This window comes from Megalobrama amblycephala, linkage group LG7 (assembly GCF_018812025.1).
Source record: "Megalobrama amblycephala isolate DHTTF-2021 linkage group LG7, ASM1881202v1, whole genome shotgun sequence".
NCBI lineage: Eukaryota > Metazoa > Chordata > Actinopteri > Cypriniformes > Xenocyprididae > Megalobrama > Megalobrama amblycephala.
In genome coordinates, this window is record NC_063050.1 from 45,596,682 (window position 1) to 45,621,034 (window position 24,353).

The following is a 24,353-nucleotide window of genomic DNA, read 5'->3' on the forward strand; positions in this document are numbered from 1 at the left end:
CAGCAATAACACTCCCTTTTTCAATGCCCAGAAAGCTACTAAAAACGTATTTAAAAAGTTCATGTTACTACAGTGTTTCAACCTTAATATTATAAAGCGACAAGAATACTTTTTGTGTGCCAAAAATAACAAAATAGCGACTTTATTCCACAATATCCAGTGAAGGACGATTTCAAAACACTGCTTCATGAAGCTTCGAATCTTTATCATTTGTTTTGAATCAGTAGATTCGGAGCACGTATCAAACTGCCAAAGTCACGTGAACTATTAAAGTTTCAAAACAATTATGACGTAACGAAGCCTCGTTTACTGAAATCATGTGATTTTGGCACTCTGAACCACTGATTCAAACAAATAATTCGTAAAGATTCTAAGCTTCCTGAAGCAGTGTTTTGAAATCGCCCTTCACTGGATATTGTGGAATAAAGTCGCTATTTTGTTATTTTTGGCACACAAAAAGTATTCTCGTCACTTTATAATATTAAGGTTGAAACATTGTAGTAACATGAACTCTTTTAAATATGTTTTTAGTAGCTTTCTGGGCATTGAAAATGGGAGTGTTATTGCTGTCTATGGAGGCCTCACTGAACCATCGGATTTGATCAAAAATATCTTCATTTGTGTTCCGAAGATGAACGAAGGTCTTACGGATGTGGGACGACATTATAAATGTAATAAAAGTAAAAGTAATAAATGACAATTTTAATTTTTGGGTGAACGAACTCTTTAATGTTAGAGCAAGTGGCCATGTAAAGTGGCTAATATTAGTCGACATGTTTTAAATAAGTCAAGTTTGAGGTTGCATGCCACCTTTTGGGGTCATTCTTTACCCTCTCAAAATGTTCCCACACTTTGGATTTTCTGCCTGACATATTACTGCATGGACCATCCACGTTAACAGTCACTGCATTACGTCACCAATTACTGTAGAGTTTTTTTGTTTTTGTTTTTTTTCTGCGACTAACCGACTGATTAAAATTTAGTCGACTATTGGGGGCAGCCCTAGTATATTGTTTGGAGAAACAAATTAGCCTAATTTTTCATGAACATGACACATTGTTTATTCTTTGTGTGAGAAAAACATGCAAACCCAGTCAAAAAAGGTCTGAATGACAGAAGTGACAGTAAAAGCTCACCAAATTTAGCTATCAAATTAGCCTAGTGTCACAATGACAACTCGCAAGACTCAAGAGTCTGAATAAAACTTCCTGCCAGCTAAGCAATTAGTTTTATCATGTCGTACTGTGTTAATGTGTAATATTAAAGAGGATGCTAATCTATGTAATTATACTTCTGCAGCAGTCATAGGGCGCAATAGCAGAGTCTAGGATGCATTCAGTCTGGTAACTCTATAAATACAAGACTAATGTCTCCTTTGTGCCCTTGAGTCTACGTTTCATTGAGGAAGGTATTAATCAATACCAGAGCCATGAAAGGATTCGGTCCGGTTTGAAAAGAGGTAACCCAACCCTTCAAGACAAGGCTTACCCAGGATGAGGGAGAATCGTCTCACTCAGAGAGAGAAAACCACTACCTGCCTACATAGCAATCAGAAAGCCACAGAGAGGAAGGCAAATAGCATGAAAGCAAATCGTCCTTTTCAGCTTTCGAATCAGCGTAGCATAGACCACTCCTTTATCTGCAGTTTTTGTGATAAAGAAGAATAGGGCACTAAATGTGATATATGCTGCCAATGCTTAAAATCTGCAAGCACTCTACACTTCTAAAAAGTTTGTTTCTTTAATAATAAATGATGTTGGATCAATTGTCTAAAAGTGGCAACTGTGCCTATTGTGGAGGAGACACCAAATAACTGTCATAATATGTTAATCTTGCAATATACTCTATTTCCCATTCTCTCAACACAAAAGGTTATATAAGGCAAGCCAAAAAAAAATAAAATAATGTCCCTTCATAGCATTATCTAATTTGCTGGGGCATAAATATTTTCCCATGATGCACTAGAATCGATCTTGTGCAAAGTGAGCATCTCAGAGCCAGAGCTTTTTCAAATCCAGGGCTTTTCAAGACTGTCAGTACTGCTCAACAATCAGAACAGGCCATGTTGTCTATGGGCCACATATGAGGGTCCATGACCTCATACGCCACTCTTCTCTATTGCGAGTAAATTGTTCTGTTCAAAACTCTACAAAAGCAGAGAGCAAAAAAATCAGCTGCAGACAGCCTTTAACAGATGTCCATTAAGAATGCATGTCAGTTCAAAGACAGCTCTACGGTTGTCAAGGTAGCAGGACAGCCATTAAATCACCTGGTTCCATTACAAAATCAATTACTGCAGTGCGCTTGCATGGACTCCCTAGTCCCTCTAATGGCCAAATAACAATGGAGACACTACTGCAAGGTCAGTCCTGCTGTGCTGATCCAGACAGACTGAAATCTTCATCAAGAGACTGCTAACAGCTCCTTTCACAGAAAACAACTCTGTGACACTACTAGTTGAAAATACAAATGGATTCATACCATTATTTATAAAACTTTAAGATTGTGCATCATGGTGGTCTTCTTGACCGTAGTCTGGGTTGACTAATGAAAATAAGGCTGAAAATGATAAACGTATGGTCTGTTCAGACAGTGGAACTGAAGGTCTAATATCCGATTGTCTAAGGTCACCTTAAATTCTCTCAACACTTTGTGTCCACTAGAAAGTTTTTGGAATTACTCATTTCCTTTTTTTTCTCCATCACTTGAACTATCAACACCAAAGTAAAAAACCGTACAAGCTATTTAACAGACAAGTACATTTATCCTTCATAGCCTGATTTTCATCAAAAAAGGCATCTACTCTATCCATAACTTTTGCAACTAGTCTACAACAAGATGCACACTATAAATAAAAAGATGTGTAGAAACCAAGGATTCTTGCTGCAAATGCAAACATTTCTGCTACAAAACTACAAGTTTTGGTTTCAGCTGGAGGTTACCTTGTGCTGAGGTGGGCAGCCAGTAGCCAGGCGCTGCAGGTGCTCAGAAGTGTGGCTGCAGGATAGCAGGTCTGAGCAACAAGCAGAGCGGCCCAGCCTCTTCATCAGTGATGAGATGATGCTGCAGCCACAGCCGCACATTGACTTGCTCATCAGAAACCAAAAAAAAAAAAAAAAACGTTGAAAGAGAAGACTGATAACTCAAGCCCTGGTGGAAGAGAGGTTCTCAGCAGTCGACCACCTTCACTTTGAAGGAGCGTGCCGTCAGATTAAGTGACAGACTGGGAGCAGAGTTTGAGTCACAAGTGGTTGCGTCAAAAGAGCGTTCAGCAATCCCAGGAAGAAAACTGCCATGGAAAGTAGTTTTGCCAGAGTCAAGGAAGTCTACAGCCTCTCACCTGATTTCTAGAAAGAGTCCATGGGACATCTGAACAGTCGAGAAGACTACCCTGTGAGAGTTCACCTAAGGACACAGTTGTTCATATCAAGTCTTCTTCCCATCAGTCTTTAGTTGTTCGGTGTGGGGAAGATACCTGTAGAGCTCCTGCAAGTGTCCATGCCTGTAACAGAGCCTGAAGATGCAGTTGTTCCCACAGGTGGGTGATGATCCTCAGATGGCTTCGGAACAGGTAGTCAGAGAGTACCGCTCTCAAACAGGCCAAGCTTACCCTCCCTGCACTTCCCTCAGCTGCTTGTGATGAAGCTGCATCTCTTCCTTCTCTCTCCCACCCCCTCCCTCCCTCGTTCTGACACAGTCCGCTCTTCCGAGCATCTCGATGAACAGCAGCTCTGGAAGCCCCTCCCTCCGGCTCTCCTCCTCTTGCTTATCTCGGCAGCCGGACTGCCTCCAGTTACAAATCAGCATCTGATGCATCTGGATTTGTAGTTTAACACTGTTATAGTGTGTTCAGAATAGCATGGTACTTTCTACAGTATGCAGAATTTGTACTGTGCACAGTGTAACTTGACCAACTACATTTGCTAATGTGCAGTATACCATCAAGCATAACCATTGCAGAATATTATATCCAACAATGAAATAATAATTTCATTCTCCAATGTCCTTGACTTTTCATTTTCAGTCTGATGAATGGACTGGAAGCATTGCATAACTTCTTTCATGACTCATTTGAGTGGACAGCCAAAAATTATTTTAAACACAAAAACTGGATTAGACGTGAAAGAGCATTTATGTTGAAATATCTGAAAGGCATTCTCTGAGTCAAACATGCAAAATGTTATGTGACAGAACAGTTTGCCATTTAAAACATTTAGTGTTTCAGTTTCAGAGTTTATTTTTTAAAAAAACTGATTAAAGCATACAATACATATAATATGCGGTACGCAAGGTTCTCATTCCAAATATGGCCACAATTTTGTTATAATGCAGTTACAACTACCCTTCTTATTAGGGCTGGGACAATAAATCATTGCATCGTGAATCGTGAAATGATTCTGGATCAATTCTGAGATTTTCTGAATGAATTGTGAATTCGTGATTCTCTTTCAAAGTGATTCTGAGCTTAGTCTTGAACAGCAGATGGCACAGCGTGCTTTAGAAACAGCCGTACTTGAACCTGATACAAGTTCAACCTTCTATAAAATCATCATTTATAAAGTTTGAAAAGGTTGAAGCGAATTACAACGGTGTTTGAGGTGGCCTGTTTACATTAATCTCGTGTGATAAAAGCATTCTGAGATGCAAGTACATAGCTGAACGCACAAGCACTCTTCTTTATGTGCATTTGAGTATGCGGTTAAAAACTAGCATAGAGCACCATCTGCTGTTAAAAACTAAGCTCAGAATCGATTCAAGAGAGAATAGTGATGCATTCAGAAAATCTCAGAATCTATCCAAGAATCAAGATGAATCGATTTATTGTCCTAGACCTACTTCTTTTTGACGCAATGTCTTTAATCATCTCAATCACCTACTATAGATGGGGTTATGAAAGAGGACTATTACACATATAAATGACATATGTTGGTAAGAAATGACTTTAATTAATTACAAATAAAATTACTGCAAAAGGTTAATTAAAAATATCAACCAACATTTTGCTGGCTGGAGGCATAATTATTCAGTCAATTTTGAAACTGGGGAAGAAATAATGCAAATAAAGGTGATGAAAGGCTGTGGGCAAAACTAAATGGAGGCAATTCTGCCTGAGCAAACCATCTTTAACCTAAACGCATCATGACAGTCCGTCTCCATCCTAACCTTATCTCTCAAAGTGTTGAGCTCCCTCACCTAATCTAACGCATCCAACTTGATTAGCGAACAGACTGGGCTCCCTTGGGCCTTGTGGGAGATATGCAAATTGTCTGACTCATCAGCAAATAATATGACGGATGATAAAGAGATTCAACTGAAGGGATAACACCATTGGCTGATGGAATGGAGGGGGAAGATATTGCAAGGTGCAGTGGTGTCTCAGAGGTGGGCAAAACATGAAGCTCCAGGCAACCAGCCAGAAAACTATAAATAGACAAGCCTAATCAGGACGAATCACATTTCATCATAACCAATATCAAAAAGGGCGCATGCCTCACAGGTAAACGTGATGGGATCAAACGGTTAAGACCCTAAAGATTCAAACAGAGCCAGTCTTGGATTGTGAGAACGAACACAGCAGCTTTATTTTGTAAAGTGACCCAACAGACTCATGAAATTTGACTGCCACCTTAGACAAGTCTGTACTTGTTCTGTAGGGAAACGTGTTGAATCGAGATTCCATTTTTCAGTCTACACCAGCTGCTTCCATGATAAGATGCGGACACAGCAAGAGACTGTCTTTTGGATCAGTATTCAGGATGTCAGGTGCAATCAGCCAAGCGTGTGAAGGACATGCATGGAGGTCTACGGCTCCACCAGCCTGGAAATGAACTGCAGTTATCACTTCAAGGTGCAAACAACTTCCACAGCGCATTTCACATTCAGGTGTGATTTTTTTTTTTTTTTTTTTTTTTTTTTTTTTAAGAAACTGAAAGCTTGGTGTTAATGGTTTGGGACAAATTAGTTGTCACTTTATTGCACTGCACTTATGAATAGGCCTTGAGACGCATTCTATTATCACCCATTTCAACTTCTTTCTAACACCTGTTACACCTGCTTGCTTACTTCACCAAAATTGGGTTTTGAAGTAAAACTCCTCACTGACAGAAACATGGGGCTTCACTATAAGAAGTCTTGACATTGTGATTCATTACACTCAGTGTATTCTCTGTGGAATCTTTAGTCCTGTTGCCAGAGTAAATGGACCAAATCAACAAAGCCCAGAAACACAGACAGAAACTCATTCATTCTCCCAACCATGACACAATCAGAGATAAAACAAAAAGAGAAAAAGTCTCAACAGTGGGGCTTCATCTGGCTGGCATAATGGTATCAAAGACGTGCAGCATCCTGCACATTTTTTTATAGGACAATGCAATAATCTCAAGACTCTCCTATGAAAACAGATGTAGCATTTTAAATGAGAAAGCAACATTTAAAATGAGCTCTAAGGGTTCAATAAAAGTTAAGCTGTAACAACAGAATCTCTAACACGCTGTCGATTGCCACAGAAAATAATTTAGACTTCTAATGCACTTAAAATTGAAGTAATTTAAAGTGTTTAAAAGCCGAAATGTGCAGCTTACATTTTGATTAAAGCATTTACATTAATACTTCAATACAAAAATGTGTTATTTGAGCTGTTAAGATGTTCAAAATTGTTTTTTAAGTGGTTTTTAAAGGATGGATGTCATACATTACCAATGCAATTCCCGTAGCTGGAGTTTTCTCCGTGTGAACAGTAATGGATAGTTATGACAAGTCCAACTTTAGTTCCCTTGAAACTACAATTATTATGCACAAGTTACCACGTTAATCTTACATGGTCATAAGAGTTAAAAGACTGGATTTAACCTTGCAAAGTTAGTCAATTCTATTCTCATGTTGAAACAATGTTTAAGATTACTCCTCTGATCAGTCGATCTTAGTGTTTACATTTCTTATACATTTAATATTTGTATTTTTAAACAAACCGACAATATCTGAATAACATGTCTTGTGTGCAGAAGTCATGACTGCCTGACAATAATTCACTATAGAGGCCATTATGTCATGCTTCGATGGCTGGGCAAGTGTTCATTCATTAGAATAGCAGTATACAGTATGTGTGACCATCTCAAATATGATCAAACAGCAAATTTAAAGTGCATGAAACAAAAATTCATTAAAATCCAAACAAAATCATTTAGTCATCTTAACCCCGCCCTTGCAAGTTTATGTTCATCTGCCTCCACTTTTGAGTGCAATGCCCACATCTTAAAATCCAATCAAGAACATTCCCCAACCTGCATTTTTTTTTTCTTTTATGATAATCCATTACACTCAGATGTATATCAACATGGAAGAAAATATCTGTCACGACATCGATTTCATCGCAACTTAAAAAAAAAAAAAAAAAAGGTGACTCTTTGAGTTCCAGATTAACAGTTTACATTGGTGTTGGCCAATAGTTTGCCTGCAGAATGACTGGGAAAAGAGGTAAAAGATCATGCTGTTTTCTATGTACATTATTTATGAATATTGCTTTTCACTGTGTCAGCTCCCTGCTTTCACATCGATCCGGTGCAATCCAAGGTCTAAGAGTGTGGATTTCACTGAGAGACAGAGAGGGAAAGGAAGAGACATTCAGATTACTCTATAAACATGTAATAGGAAGGTGAAAGGGGTTTGATAACAGGATGGAATATGAAAGTTAGTTGAAAAAGCAAATGGGACCAATAAAATAAAATGATCTAGAATAAAATACTACTTGATTTTTACACTTCCTGGTGAAAATTTGATTAGTGCTTGCCTATGCAAAAAATAGATCACCACAATATAAAAAGGACATGGATTTTTTATTTTATTATGTTCCTTGAGGTTCATTAGGTTGTTAAATTTTTTAATTTTAAGGGATGGCTTCTTTAAAGTCGGTATAAAACCGAAGTTGTGGTAGTCTTTTCTTCCCTATTATGATGTATATTAAGGTGAAATAAATTTATTTGCCTTTCAAATGCTCCGAACAAACATAAAATCTTCAGACGCAATCCAGGACGGCATTAAAATTAAACCAACCACTTCCTCATGCAGGTGTCCTTCTGAAGTGTGTAAAAAGATGCAAGCGAGCAGTTTAAACAGAATATGTCAAAGCAAATGTTCTTTTATTTTTCCATTATTTGTCCTGTTGTCAGCAGACAGCACATCAGAAACTGAACAGGCATCTGTACTGTATATAGTGCAGACAGTGTCAGCAATATTATTTTTTGAAGTAAAAAATAATGCATCCATCCATTTGGGAAAAAAAAAAAAAAAAGTAATTCATATGACTCCAGTGGATTAATAAAGGCCTTCTGAAGTGAAGTTATGCATTGTTGTAAGAAAAATATCCATATTTAAAACTTTATAAATTCAAATAACTACACTCTAAAAAATGCTGGGTTAAAAACAACCCAAGTTGGGTTGAAAATGGACAAACCCAGCAATTGGGTTGTTTTAACCTAGCGGTAGGGTTAAATGTTTGCCCAACCTGCTGGGTAGTTTTATTTAACTCAACTATTGTTTAAAAATTACTGTATTGCTTAATTAAAATTAACCCAAAGTATGTTGGAAATGAACAATTATTAATGTTCAATGAATAATTATTAAACAATAAACATTTATTAAATTGCTTATTAATACATTTACATTAATAAACTATTAAACTTATATTAATAAAATATTAAAGCTTATTAATAAACATTCACCTTTTGTCTATTATTGTTGCCTCTAATTGCATCTGGTTTTTAATTTCCCAACTATTTTGGGTTCATTTTAAGCTAGCCATATAGCAATTTTTAAACAATAGTTGGTTTAAATAAAACTACCCAGCAGGTTAACCCAACCGCTGGGTTAAAACAACCCAATCGCTGGGTTTGTCCATTTTCAACCCAATTTGGGTTGTTTTTAACCCAGCATTTTTTAGGAGTGTACCTTCTGGCAGACGACCATATGCAGAATGTGCAAGTCCACTTGCCCCAAATGAGTAATCCTCTGACAGGATGTATGACGCAGGATGTTGGAGTATTCTAAGCTTTGACACCTCTCGTGGTTCAAACAAATAGGGCTGTGCAACAAATGTAAGCTCCTCTTCTCTTATATAGAAATCCTTTGAAATTTGTCCTTAAAAATTGTCATTTTAGATTTATAATCTGTGACTGGTGATTTGTTTTGCTCAATCCTCTGCGCCTCAGCGTTCATCATTACATTGTGCATCAGGTCAAAGGATACTCTTCCGCCGCCAATCGACTTGCGCATTCTGCATAGGTTCGTCCGCCAGAAGCTAGTTATTTGAATTTATAAAGTTTTAAATATGGATATTTTTCTTATTAAAAAAAATGCATCGCTTTGCTTCAGAAGGCCTTTATTAACCCACACCCACTTTTTTTAATGGATGGATGCATTATTTTTTACTTCAAAATGCAGCCCCCCATGCCATTATAAAACCTTTGAGGACTAGGGATATTATTAAATATAGCTCCGATTGTGTTAGTGCGAAAGAATATAGTCATAAACACCTATAGGATGGCTTGAGGGTGAGTAAATCATGGGATAATTTTCATTTTTGGGTGAACTATCCCTTTAAGCTATGAAATTTGCAGGATGTTTTAATGGTAAAAACCTCTCATATGTCAAAAGATCAAGGAAAATATGATTTTTCATGTCATGACCCATTTAAAGTGTTGGTGATTGTTAGGAGGTTCTAAGTTGTTGTAGGTGGTTACTTATTGGCCCAAGTCAAAACTGCCCACCTCAAAGATATGGTGTGTGTCTTCCCTATGTAATAGACTATGTAGACTATGTAATAGACTATGTAATTTTGACTGTCTTAACTCTAAAAGTTTGATTGCTTGGACATGTATATTCACAGTATGAGACCAATGTTAAATACATAGTAATAAATACTTAAACTGCTCAAGTAAAGTATGATCAACTGTAATAGTGATCCTTGCGGCAAAAACCACTAATTAACTAGTAATATCTTACAGTACAGTTTTCTATTACTAACATTAGTTCAGGTCTAGTAATAAGATAAAGCAACCAGACAATTTTTCTTCCAGTTCTTTGATATAGCATTAGACCAAAAGACTGTCAGGAGTAAAAATACACACTACAAAGAGTCATTTAGCTAGAATCATATCAGGAAAGCCAGCCAGAAGGTAGCAACTGCTCCCAAAACATTAAACCATTGTTTTACCTACACAACAGTCATTGTTCCAGGTGAGAGTTATCAATTTCCTGTAATCAGTAAAGCGGCAGTGCCTGATATCCCACACTCAGACTATTGGCGGACAAAAGCAATAGACCATGTGCAGAAGCAACTGGCCAGATAAAAGTTCTGTTGGGTGATTTTACATTCACAGACAACCACTTCGAATGACCTTTAGACAGCTATGGCTAGTGTGCTGAATATGAAGGGAAAATAGTCTTTAACAAAACAGACACGTAAGGTCAATTTAAGACAGACACCCCTTGATTTTTAAACAACCTGGAGGGGTTTTAATAAATCCTGATTTGAGACGTGAATTGAACAACAGCAGAGAAAAAGGCTGTACGTCATGGATTCATGGACATGGATTAGTATGCTGTAGGGTTAGTTTAAAATAGGAACAGGCCATGATCATCGACTAGTTCAGTTGACAAAGACCTATTAGTCTTGCCTCTATTACATGACGTGATTATTACGTGAGAACGACTAATGTATAAGCCTGTATGTTAACAGTAAAGTTAGACAGTAATATGTCTGTCACTATAACTTACTGTTATAGGGCGAAAAATTGTCCCAGAAATGATTGCGATAAACTATATTATGGTAATTTTAAGACCATTTTATGTCACTGATACATTATTATGCCGTTACATTATCATTATAAGTACATAGTTGAAATTTTAATTCTTAACTCTTTTCCTGCCATTGATTTTTCTGATCTTTCATTTATGATCCAAAAACAAGCTAAGATGATCTGTGTAAACCAGGAGGAGTGGACAAAGGATTGCTTACGCAAAATTAAGCTAACGTGATCAAACATTTAACAGCTTATAAAAACTGCCTAACTTTCCCGAATGAAATGTCAAGCACACAAAAAGGTGCACAACTGAGCTTTAGGGGTGGTGATGGACTCGATTTTCTTTGCTTTTTGTTTGAATTTTTTTTTTTTTTTATGAAACTAACTCACATTCAAGTCTTTATAAAAAAAAAAAAAAAAAGTATAAATAAATCTTGAATAATATATATATATATATATATATATATATATATATATATATATATATATATATATATATATATATATATATATATATATATATATATATATATATATATATATATATATATATATATATACACATATATATATTAATGTATATATTAATGTGTGTGTGTGTGTGTGTGTGTGTGTATACATACATACACATACATATATATATACACATTATTTATATATATAAATTTTTTTTTTTTTTTTTTTTTTTTTTTCCCTTTCATTTGATTTATATTGAATATATGTCAAATGAACAAAATATTCAGAGGGGCCATGAAAGTTTTGTGAATATCAAAAATGCTGACGCTTGACTGAATTTTTTCTTTAGAAACCGAATAATAAGACACTGGAATTGGAATGTCAACAGTACTCAAGTACTTCAGTGACAGCAATGATTGTTCATTAAAAAAAAAAAAAAAAAAAAAAAAAAAGTGATGATCGTGTGACTTGTATGTTTTTATATTCATTTTATTTTTTTCTGATTTGGGAGGTTCTAGAAAATTCAGATTTATTTATAGAGCACTTTATAGAATACATTTTTTTTTTTCAAAGCAGCTATACATTAATAAACAAAAAAATAAAAGTATTAGTAAATAAAAATAAAATTCAACAATAACAAACCTCGTTCAATTTCGGCAGTAAAGTAGCTCTACAGAAGGCAATAGTGTCATTATCCAGCTCAATTCAGGTCAAATATATGTCCTCATCCAATAGTGTCAGTGCAGTTAAATCAATTATATTACTGAATATTAATCATTCCTCTTCATCCAGCTCCTTTTGAACACATGAATGCTCTGTTTGTAAACTTTTCCTATGAAGTCCATCTGATCGGGGTCAGGTGAACCCAAAACCAGCCTAATTATTCCATGCTAAAAAAATAAATAAAAATAAAAAATTCAAATTGTTTTTAATTACTCTCATGGTGTAAAGATTTTCCAATGAGGTTTGTTCTCATGCATCAAGTACGGCTGAGCTTTTGTTTTCCATATTTGAGTGATCCATGCATGTTTGTTGATGAATGTTAATTAAATGTACACTATTACATCTGTTTATCATATAAAGCGATTGTGTCTCTTCAAAAGACTTGGATTAAACCACTCTATTCATATGGATTTCTTTTATGATCTTATTATGCAATTTTTGGTTGAATAGACAGAACCTGGAGGAACAAAAAACCTTCAGATTTCATTTAAAATGTCTTCATTTGTGTTCCAAAGATGAACGAAAGTTAAGATTGATAAATCGACTAGTACTTTAAGCAACCTACAGGCTAGATTTTGAAATCATGTGGTTTTGCAAATTCCTAGTTTAAGGATTGTTCTGCAAAGAACATCAGAACTGAAAAGAAATCCACAGACAAATTCCTTTTTTAACAAAATGAGCCTCTAACCTTCCATGATAGGATTTCCCTTGATTAATTGCCTGTGCCAAAATTGCATGAATGGGTGGCTTCAGTCTAACAGTCAGCTGCTATTCTGGCTGGCATGAAAGCACACCTGCTAGTGCCAACATCAAAACGAGTGGTTTGCGGCGACTCAACAGCAAGAGAGCGCCAAGAGCAAAGGGGGGGATCATTACCTGCCATTTATTAGACTGACCATGCCAACGTGAGTCATCTGAACACCTGCACGAACTGGGACACAATCACACGCCTGTATGAAGATGGCCTCATGCTCCTAACAACACAGCAAATTCATGTGCGATTTCAGAAGAGGCAATCATTCATACAAACTAATTTATATGCAGAACACAGCATATCAGCCTTTCTCAATTGAGAAAATGATTCAGTGCTTAAAGTTTTCACTTAAGTTTAAAAGGTTCTCTCAAAGTTGAGCCAGCTTTTCCAATGCACGTTTAGGCCTGGGGAATAATACTGATTGCAATACTAATTGTGTCCCTTCCATTAAAAAGTAGTGACACCTTAGAACACAACGTTCAATATTCTCCTCTCCTCATTAAGTTTGTTACAGATAGGTATTTCATTAACATCTCTGCTGCTCTCTCATCTACGACTGCACACTGCCAGTTAATGAGGATTAAAGTTAAACGGGTTTGCGGTCATTAAAACCTTGATCGATTTCAGAGTATCACAGACACTAAGCAATAATGTTTCAGGATATTAGGTGGCAGGTAAATCGTTTGAGAAAAGCAAAATGGTTTAATATATATACACATCACATTGGCATAATATAATATAATATAATATAATATAATATAATATAATATAATATAATATAATATAATATAATATAATATAATATAATATAATATAATATAATATAATATAATATAATATAATATAATATAATATAATATAATATAATATAATATAATATACACACTGCCTCACTAGAATGAAACGAAATTCCGTGTATGTAACTGAATATAACTGAATGTAAAGGAAGTTTCAGTGACTTTCTGCAGTACATAGTTATGCCTGTAGGTGACAACAAGTGACTGTCTTTATGAATCATTGAATCATTCACTCAACAAATTTGTTCTAAAACAGCAATTCATTCAGTAGCAAAACACCACTACTGAATGTTGACCCTGCTTGGAACTATTTTGGTATAATATGCTAAATATCAACGACGCTCTTCCTTGTGTTATACTGTTTAATTTTAAAAGTACAATAATCTACTTTTAACTTCAGTCAAAGTAAAGAAAGAATGTTAGTGAAATGAGACCGATAGTGACTTTCACAATGGAGGAACCTTTCATAGTTCCTAGAACTATTGGCCGTGTTCGCACTGCAGGAACTAGGAACCATTTTAGTTCTAGGAACTCCTTTTGGGGGAACTAAATTAGCTCCTACTTCAGAGTAGGGTCTAAACCAGCACTATAGGAACTATCAGTAATTTGAGTGTACGCTGATTGGTCAAACGCATGTCAAACACTGGCACCTGGCCATGTAAACATATTTACTTCACGAACATGGTAAACAGCTATAACGGCATTTACCTGTTGTCTGCAAGGTTGTGTTCTTTTCTCAGCCTCGATGATATGTAATACTGAAAGTTGTCATAGGAGATTTCGTCTCTTAGCCCCTCTTTTTGCTCTTTCAGTCGTGTACATTTTGCACGACTGAACATTCCATCTCCATTATCACGAAACCCACGACACAAAAAACACAGCTCCGATCACAGCGTCTTCCATCCACCGGTTTTTAGTGTTTGTAAATGGCGCGCTTAAAGATGCCGCTGTCGGCCGATTCACAGTTCCTATTCCTGATGCGTATGCAACCAGGAACATGGCCCGGGGAGAAATTAGTTCTCGGGGAACTATCCTAGTGGCTAGTTCCTATAACTATTCAGTGTGAAAGCACCTATTATGAGAAAATGTGCTCAGAACACAACCTAATGCCATAATGAACAGAAATACACTGATGTTAAACAGTTTGAGGTCAGTAATTTTTTGAAAGAAATTAATACTTGGATTCAGCAAATTACTCTGTGAGAGTAAAGATTTATTTATACAGTTACAAAAGACGAAGGTGACTGAGGTATAAATATATTAAGATATTATAAACATTAACATCATGATTTTCTGTAAAGCTGCTTTGAAAGTTATTATTGTGAAAAGAGCTATATAAATAAAATTGAATTGACTCATTCTTTAAACAATCTATTTAAAAAAAAATGATTTTCATTTAAAAATAATACAAAATAAAATAAATAAAACAAACAAACAACACAACTGTTTTCAATATTGGTGATAATTGATGAAATATTTCTTGAGCACCAAATCAGCATATATATTTTTGAAGGCTCATGTGACACTGAAGACTGGAGTAATGGCTAGGGAAAAAAAAAAAAAAAAAAAAAAAAAAAATTAAATTTTCCATCACAGGTATAAAATTACATTAAAATATAAAACCTATTATAAATAGTAATGTTTTGCAAAATTATTTTTCACAACAAAATGTAGCTTTGAGCATATAGATATATAAATATGTATTTTGCACAAATTATATACAGTATGGGCTGCTAGGAAAACTGACATCTTCACCCTTTATTCAATTATTATTATTATTATTTTTTTTTTTTTTAAGATTTTATAACCATGCAGCATAGTTGTGCATGGAGTCAATATTTTTATTTGTGATAACGCAATAAAAATGTTCAAATTGTCATAATACATCATTTTTGGCCAGGCTGTAAACAAAATTATGAAAAAAAAAAAAAAAAAAAAAAAAAAAAAAAAAAAGTAATTAATAACTGGATTATACTGTGGTCAATGTTTGCTTTTTCCTGTGAATTTTGTTTTTCTTTGAATTTGTTTACATAGTAAAATAAACCTGTAGCTGTAGTTTTTACTAATTTTGTCAGATAAATACCTTAACCAAATGTAGCATTTTGTTCTTCCTTCATATTTAAAATATTTATACTTATATTTTGATGTTTTATCAAACAAATATCACCTCCAGATATCACTTTTGGCCACTATACTGTATATAAAATGGACACAAGAAAGGAGCAATCTCAACTATATACAAATGTTAAATATGAAATATTTATTAATGTAAAATACAATGATAAGTGTAGAAACTATCAATTCAGTTTTAATGGAGTCTATGTTATGCAGTGGGAGAATTATTTGCATAACAGTGGTGACAGGAATAATAAGTATGAGTACAGGAATAATAAAAAAAATAAAAAATAAAAAAAAAAGTATTTGAGGGATTTCAATACTGTATTGCCTACACGGGCACACTCTGTCCATGCACCTGTATGTATCTGTATATACTGCCCTCTAGTGGGGCTCTCAACCAAGCACACTGTAACCACGGTAACAATGCCCTGCACAGGCACTCCAGCTTGAAATCATAGCTTCCTGTCACCACAACAACTGGGCAGGGTGGGCTAACTGCTGTTCACTGAATGTATTTCCTGTTTTCAAGCAGTGCTTCCGAAACATGAATGAGAATACAGACCGGAGTAAAACTGGGCATTTTTCAATGGAGTGGAGGGAGAAAAACCTAGTGAGCTAGAAAGCATTGTTGGGTATTTTTAGATCTAAAAATTGTTGCCGTGTCAGAACATTCCTGTAGTGCCTTAAAAGAATATTCCAGGTTCAGTACAAGTTTTGCATTCGTGGCATTAAGTTGATTACCACAAAACTAATATATATACATAAATAAATAAATAAATAAATATATATATATATATATATATATATATATATATATATATATATATATATATATATATATATATATATATATATATATATATATATATATATATATATATATATATATATATATATATATATACACACATAAATATATATACATAAATAAATAAATATATATATATATATATATATATATATATATATATATATATATATATATATATATATATATATATATTATTTATGTATATATATATATATATATATATATATATATATATATATATATATATATATATATATATATATATATATATATATATATATATATATATATATATATATATATATATATATATATATATATATATATATATATATATATATATATATATATATATATTACACACACGCTCAGTTTTTAGTAGTCAATATTCCAGTCTACAGGGTCACATGATCCTTCAGAAATCATTCTAATATGCAGATTTTGTGCTCTATTATTATTATTAATTTTATTTTTATTATTATTATTATTTTATTATTATTATTTATTACCATCATCATCAATGTTTTATGGACATTTTTGTGGAATCCTTTTTTTCCCTGAATTCTTTGAACAGTTTTTTTTTTTATCATTTTACAAGAAAATCACAACGTTTAGAAATCATTCTAATATGCTGATTTGGTGCTCAAGAAACATGTTATTTATTATCATTATTTGCTGCTTAAGAGTTTTGTGGAAACTGTGATAAATTACAATTTAAAAAAAGAATATGATAATATTCATAAATACTATAACAGTCTATAAATAATATTAAAACACTGCCCAGAATATTACTTTAAATTCCTGACACACTCTCAATGGATCCATCAATAAAGGCCCGTTCACACCAAGAATGATAACTATGAAGAGAACGTTAAAGATATAGTTATAAAAAAATCGTTCTAAATATAAAAGAATAGCACTGTCCACACCACAGCTATAACTATATAGCTATTTGTAGCTATATAGAGAAACAACATCATTGGAATCACTTTCAGAACGTTTTTTTTTTCCCCACAGCTGAATGATAAAACTGACAGCCAATCAGAATCCATTCTAATTTAAGCGCTCGCACATTTAAACTGGCAGGCGACATTGCAGAGAACTTAATCGCCAAGAACCAGAAAAAAGCCACCATTTTTTTGACAAGTCAACCCATCTTTTCAAGGATACTTTAAAGAAAATGGATATGGAAACAATCGGTCATAACCACGGAATAAATGGTGAGAAGTATTAATGATGAGATCATTATGCCAGGCTAGCAAACAGTGTAACACAAAAATTACCTCAGGTATCCAGCACTAGTTTTGACAACAACATTGTCTTGCTTCCTTTAATGTTGCAGTGAAAAAGACTAGGCGTTGCTTTTATTCCACTACATTGACTCAGATTAGATTGATTACACTAGCTATTTACTCGAAACATAGCATGCTGAGGACATCTGCTGGTTAAAGCTGTGTAAATGCAACAAGAAGTGCAAAAACATTTTGTACACACTTTGAAACCGCAGCATGTGAGCTTAGAATAAACAGACCGTTATCATTCGTTGGTGTGGAGACAAATATAGTTACCGTTATAGTTATCGTTCTTGGTGTGAACGGGCCTTTAAATGGCATGACCACAGAACTGAGAAGCAAGTGTATCTGAGAATTTCACCCGTGTGTTCGAAGCTTCACTCCTCTCTACCAGATAACAAAGTCATGAAGATGAATAGCCATGCGTTTTGTTTTTACACCTTAGTTAAAGACAAATTACATGGATCTTACATCACATATAAAGACCCTGAGAAATGAACTCATTTGAAAACCCCCTGAAGACTTGACTGCTGTAAGCCGAGTTGAGAACAAAGGATGTAGACAAGCTGATGTCAGAACAACTGGGACTACAAACAGAAGAGAAACCTCTCATCCATGACAGACTTACGGTGGCAATGACGCACAAATGGGTCAAAGCTGGACTGACAAGTACGGTGGTGTGGTGTAGGGGTTAAAACGGATTGAAAATGGACAGTTAGACAGAAGCACGATGGAGTCGTGCAGACTAAATGGCTGCCGTCAGTGGCCTCTCCTGTGAACCACACAGAGAAAGCTTGAATTATTAAAGAGGAATGAATAGAAGAACAGACTAAATGAAAGGGAAACACTGCAGAAGTTTAGAGTTTGACAGTCAGACTTGAGCGATGGAGACTTTGGTCAGTGTAAGGAGTTGTGTAACTGATTCAAGACCATTTTTACGGGTTTTGATGTAGCTAAAGACGTTTCCGCAACACAAAACAGCATCTTCAAACACCATTCATAAGATATTTATGTAAAAGCATAATTGATAAAGCAAGACCATAATGGAACATCCACTGCTGACAGAATCTCTATGGCAATGATCTTTAGATTTCAGTTTTAAGAACAGTTTTAAATTAGTCCTATTTTGTTTATTATAGTTGTCACAGAACAGCTAAGATTATTTTCCAAACAGAAGATATATTTGTCATCAACATACCAGGCATGTGTAGCCTGACTTCGTCATACTCATATTCTAGGCAGAATGTGAGTCTGATACTGCTCCATTGCACTTGAATTATGGGGCGTGTCTTAACCGAACCAGTAAAAAAAAAAAAACCTCTGCACTCAATTGGATAGACCAACAACCAATCAGAGCAACGCAGTAAGTGACGTATGTTGAACTTGTACTTAAACTTTTGCCGAATCCCGTTGGAAGGACGGCAAACACATCATTCCCATCGACAAATGCCTTGATTGCGGTTCTTTGTTCGTCTTTTAAAATTAATGCGCTGTCGATTTCTTTTATTACAGACGTGATAGCGGAATCTAAACATCTTACTTCTCCAGCTGCAGTCATCGTTGGTGAAAACCAATTCAACCCAAGTGCTCTTTGATGACGTGGGTGGTTACGTAACCGCAGATAGCCTGTCCATCATCGATTAAAGCCCGCCCTGGCAATTTGATTGGCTCGGCCTTCTGGGAGCCGAGCATAATTACTCCACAATGGATCGAGTCCAGACCGAACTTCCCGTCCAAAAAATGTTGTGGGCGGGGTTCGGGCTGGCACCCAGGCTAAGGAATGTGATTATTTAAAATATTTAGGGTCCCTTTATCAACATAATAACATACTGTATATGTATCAGCAAATGTATGCACACATGCGTCAATATATAGATAAATAACAAAATTATTAATGGTTATGATATGCATATATAGAATACAAATGCTTATAGTTAGATATGCAGCATGTTAACTATAGTACAATTAGGGGTGTTTTTCATGCACTATGCAACTGATACGATAAAGACATTAAATTGTATTCACAATGCTTTTTACCCTCATAATGAGACATTTTTGAGTGAAACAATATTCAGATTGAAATAATGTAAAGGGGGATTAATATGTGGATTTGATTTGGTATGGGGAAGTTAGTTTATGATGTTTATTGGAAGACTGGTATCAGGTAGGCGGAAAAGGTTATTACACTAATGACAGTTTGGGAAAACATACTTTTTTAAAAAAAGGGATAGTTCAACCAAAAAGAAAATTCTGTCATCATTTACTCAGTCTCACTTTGTACCAAACATTTCTTTTTTCTGCTGAACAAAGGAGGAGATATTTTGAGAAATATGGGTAACCAAACAGTTGATGGGACTCATTGACTTCCATAGTATGGGAAACAATAAAGTCAATGGGGTCCAATCAACTTTTTGGTTACCGACATTCTTCAAAATATCTTCTTTTGTGTTCAGCAGAAGAGAGAAATACTCAACAACTAAGGATGAGTAAATGACAGAATTTTAATTTTTTGGGTGAACTATCCCTTTAATATTTAAAATAATGAGCACAGATAAACCATAAACAGTAAGACCAGCAGCATTTATTTAGGAAGCACAGGGTCAATTTGGATTTCATGTTGCCTTTTCACATTGGATTAGCCTATACTATGTGCTGGAATCCCTCTGAGACTCACACTCTTTTAGTCCATTTGTCCTGCCTGCAGATTAAAAAAAAATAACTTATCAAATCATATTGCGCAGCTCACACTGCGTTCAGAGCTTATGTATAATTCATCACTGATATATAACATTTCAAATTAGGGGACCGTCATCCTCTTTCTACCCCTGTCGGTTCTCTTACAATTTATCGCAGACTCTCTCGGCTCAACATATCTTTTTAAAGCAAGGTATAATAAACAGCCCAGTGGCCTCTAGCAGTGAAGCTCTTTAAAAATTCATCAATGAAAAAGCTGCCCCTCTCTGCACCATATCAGTTTACCTTTAATTCACAAAAGCGTGACAAGACATACATTATTAACCAGCTGCAAGACCGGCCAAGCACACAACACCCCCCAAGCGAATGCAGACACACAAAAACAAACATGGACCCTTGAACATGAAGCTGCCCATCTCACAAAAATCCCTCTTTAGTGTTTCAGGCCTGCACACAGGGAGTCTTAACCGACATAAACCGAGGGGAAGTGTGAAAGTTCACTTCCTTGCTTCAACACCAAGGACAATGGGTGGCTGGGTGGGTCTCTCCACCTTTATTTTCTTCCTCCCGTCTTTCATCCTGTGAATGGTACGGCCATCACATCCGGGAGAAGACAACAAATGGTGGTAAGTGTTCAGAACGGACTGCTCGTCTCAACAAAAGTGTTTGTAGCAACCGTTAAGGTGCTGCATATAAATTGCACAGGTATCTCTAAATGATTTAGAACCAACAAGGAAACTCATTTTCATGAAGACAAATAAAAAGAAATAAAACAAAGCTGATTAATCAAATTCAAATCACATGCTAAATTCAGAAGTATCAATCACTGAAGGAATCAGTGAATGAATCTGAACAAAATCAAGATCTGAGTCACTATGATGAATCGAAAACTCCACCACTACTTGAGAGTTTAATTGCCATCAAACTGCCCATAAGCTCAAATAAAACCAAACCAGAACGGTTGCATGTCACAGACTCTAACTGCATCTCTGGCAAACCACAAACACACAAAATGAATAAAATAAAATTAATTAATTAATAATATGAATATACACTATTCATATAAGTACTCAAAATATGAATATACACTACCTTTTAAAAGTTTAAAAGGTAAGAAATAATAATAAAAAAAAACTTTTATTCAGCAAGGATGCAGTAAATTGATCAAACTATAAAATACATAACTTTCTATTCATCAAACAATATTGTAAATAATATTTATCTTGGTTTCTGCAAAGATATTAAGTAGCACAACTGTTTTCAACATTGAAAATAAGTAATGTTTCTCAAGTTACTGTAATTTTTGATCAAATAAATTCAGCCTTGGTGAGCATTAGAGACTTTCAAAAACACAGAAAATCTTACCAACCCCAAACTTTTGAATGGTAGTGAAGTTCTGAATCCAGGCTTTTCTTCAGTAAAGGAAGGTAAAACATGTACATCATGTAGCTACTTACGATTCAAACGTCTGGCTGCCGAGAGTCCTTAAAGTGTGGTTCTCCACCTCTGACCTCTGTGAAAAAGAGAAAGAAGGTATTAAAGACCATCTCATTTCCTCTTGTTCTTATAAAGGAATGACACAAAACCCATCTGCTTAAATTTTATCCATAATGCCACCTGAAAACAAAACATGTGACACCAAATTTCTAGTACACAATCTCTAAGAACAAAGAGTTGTGAATCGCCACCCTCAAATAAAACCCAATCAGAATACAAATGAAAGTGAAAATAAACACTCCCAGTCAGAGATAATCATGTAAAGCTCTATCTTTGAAGAATTAACCACTGAAATGTCACTTTACTGTTGGTAGCTAGCAGGTCAATACTGGATATCCTAACATTATTGGTGGGCTGCTCAATTTGCCATAGCTTATGAAACAGATCACAAATGAGTCATTGATGGTTAAAAATAAATAAGACTACTATTAAAGAATCAACATGAAATAGAAAATCAATCTACATGCATGTTATTGATCATATTGTGAAGGATTCATTCATGAATGTATGCTGAACTTCTCCACCTCTTACAATCAACTGCAAGCTTGATTTCATCTGCTTCCATCCAATCAACAACTATCCCTACATTCTTCCCCCCTTTTTTGATAATTCGTTTCACTCAGACGTACATCACAACAGGAAGATAAGATCTGTTGCTACTTCCAGTAGCCTATATAGCAACATTCTGCTGGGAAATGTTAGTATACAAATTACAACAGGGCCTAATACATATGAAAAATTTTAACTATGATCAACACATTGAAGAAACTCACTCAGAATGGTGACAATTTCTGATAGTGTTTTCCATAAATTACTTATCACATCCATGCATGTAAGCAGAGACAAATAATATAGTGAAAGCTGTAGATCTTGGTGGCACTGCTCTCAAATTGTATTCTGGTTGTTTTTGTCACTACACCATTTAGGAGTTTAGATCTAGACTAGACAAATGAAGAGCCAACCAAAAAAAAAACAAAAAAAACACCACATTGAAAAATCATTAGTTTGGCATGCTGCATTTCTGAATGCAAACACTTAGGCTTTCCAGCTGACTCAATGGAGGAGATAAACAATTGTTAAGCTTTAAAATCTTAAGGGAAGCCAAGTTTCACTTTAAATGCCTGAGTGTGTATTCAATCAAATAGTTTGGCAATGGCGTACTTGTTTTAACGACTAAGACATTTCCTTTCCAGTCAAACATGAGGCATTTTGACAGTGTTGATATAGACTTGTAATAATGATGTATGACGTCAGTGAGGACATATTTTGGTAGTCTAACCCAGAAAGCAAGCATCACCCTGGTTCCGTCAACAAAAACCCAATAGGATTTTTCTATGAGCTTCTGGATTAATGCAGAAAATAAGCCCTGTGACCCACAAAAGTTTATGATTCTTAAACATTGTATTAGTGATCCATTTTATGTCATAGAATAACACATGAAAATATATTGAGCTTTATTGAGACCTTATTTCATTTTTGAACATTTCAACATCAAGTCTGACAGCATTACTAACCGATTTGCACCTGGTGGTGATCAGTTCTATACGGTAACCTACAAACACTAGGCTTGTTTAGAGAAACAAGTACATGAATGCAAGATGGTGCAAGTGTGCTAATACATGTGTGCTATTCAGAAATTCTTTTGTACCCTAAATAAACTCATTTTTGGCTTTGGGACTATGGAACCAAAAGTACTAAAATGTTTGTTTTGGCCTACAAAAGAACAAAACCAAACAAAAAAAAACATCATGCTGCAGATCTCTGAATGAGCATGCATACATCCAGACTACACAGAAAATAAGAATGACCTGAAATGCACTCCATGATGCTGTTCTATAACACACAGTAGGCGTGACCAGAGAATACAGGGGCCACCGAGAGGAAACCAGCACATATACACCATTCATTGTAACTCAAACCAAAAGAAATGTTTTCATACCCAAATTCCAACTTCTTTCACTCTGATCCCAGAGGTAACATGAGGACAGGGAACTTCCTGCTGGCTTAATACATGACAAAGACACTAGACTGGAATAAGAAAAAAAAACAACACACCTCTAGCACTGCAAGACTGGATAACATGACCATCTACAGGCACCTAGAAACAGAGGTGCCTCAAATTGAAACTACTGCAGTTTCCCAGGATTTTTCTCAAGAAATTTATACAAATTCAACCGGGGGGGGGGGGGGGGGGTTGGGGGTTGAGACAGAATTGGGCAAGAGTGATGAATATTAGATGAGAGAAACAAAAGAACAGTCTTTGGATAACAGCCTGCTTTTAGTACGAGTACAGTACAGCTGCCATGGGTTTTTCTCTGTACTTGGAATCAACTCAATATGCACCATATAAGTTCTCTAACCAGACAAGTTTGATATTTTGAGTACAATTAATGATTAGATTAAATCAAATCC

General features: G+C 35.1%; 1 protein-coding gene across 1 annotated transcript in view; it reads right to left on the reverse strand.

The window, feature by feature from the left end:
* The window catches only part of fbxw7 (F-box and WD repeat domain containing 7), a 177,781-nt gene that overhangs the window by 119,670 nt on the left and 33,758 nt on the right, over positions 1 to 24,353 (reverse strand). The window contains exon 3 of the mRNA XM_048197725.1: positions 21,902 to 21,957. The gene's annotated coding sequence lies outside the window, so the exon portion shown is untranslated. The remainder of the gene's footprint in view (positions 1 to 21,901; positions 21,958 to 24,353) is intronic.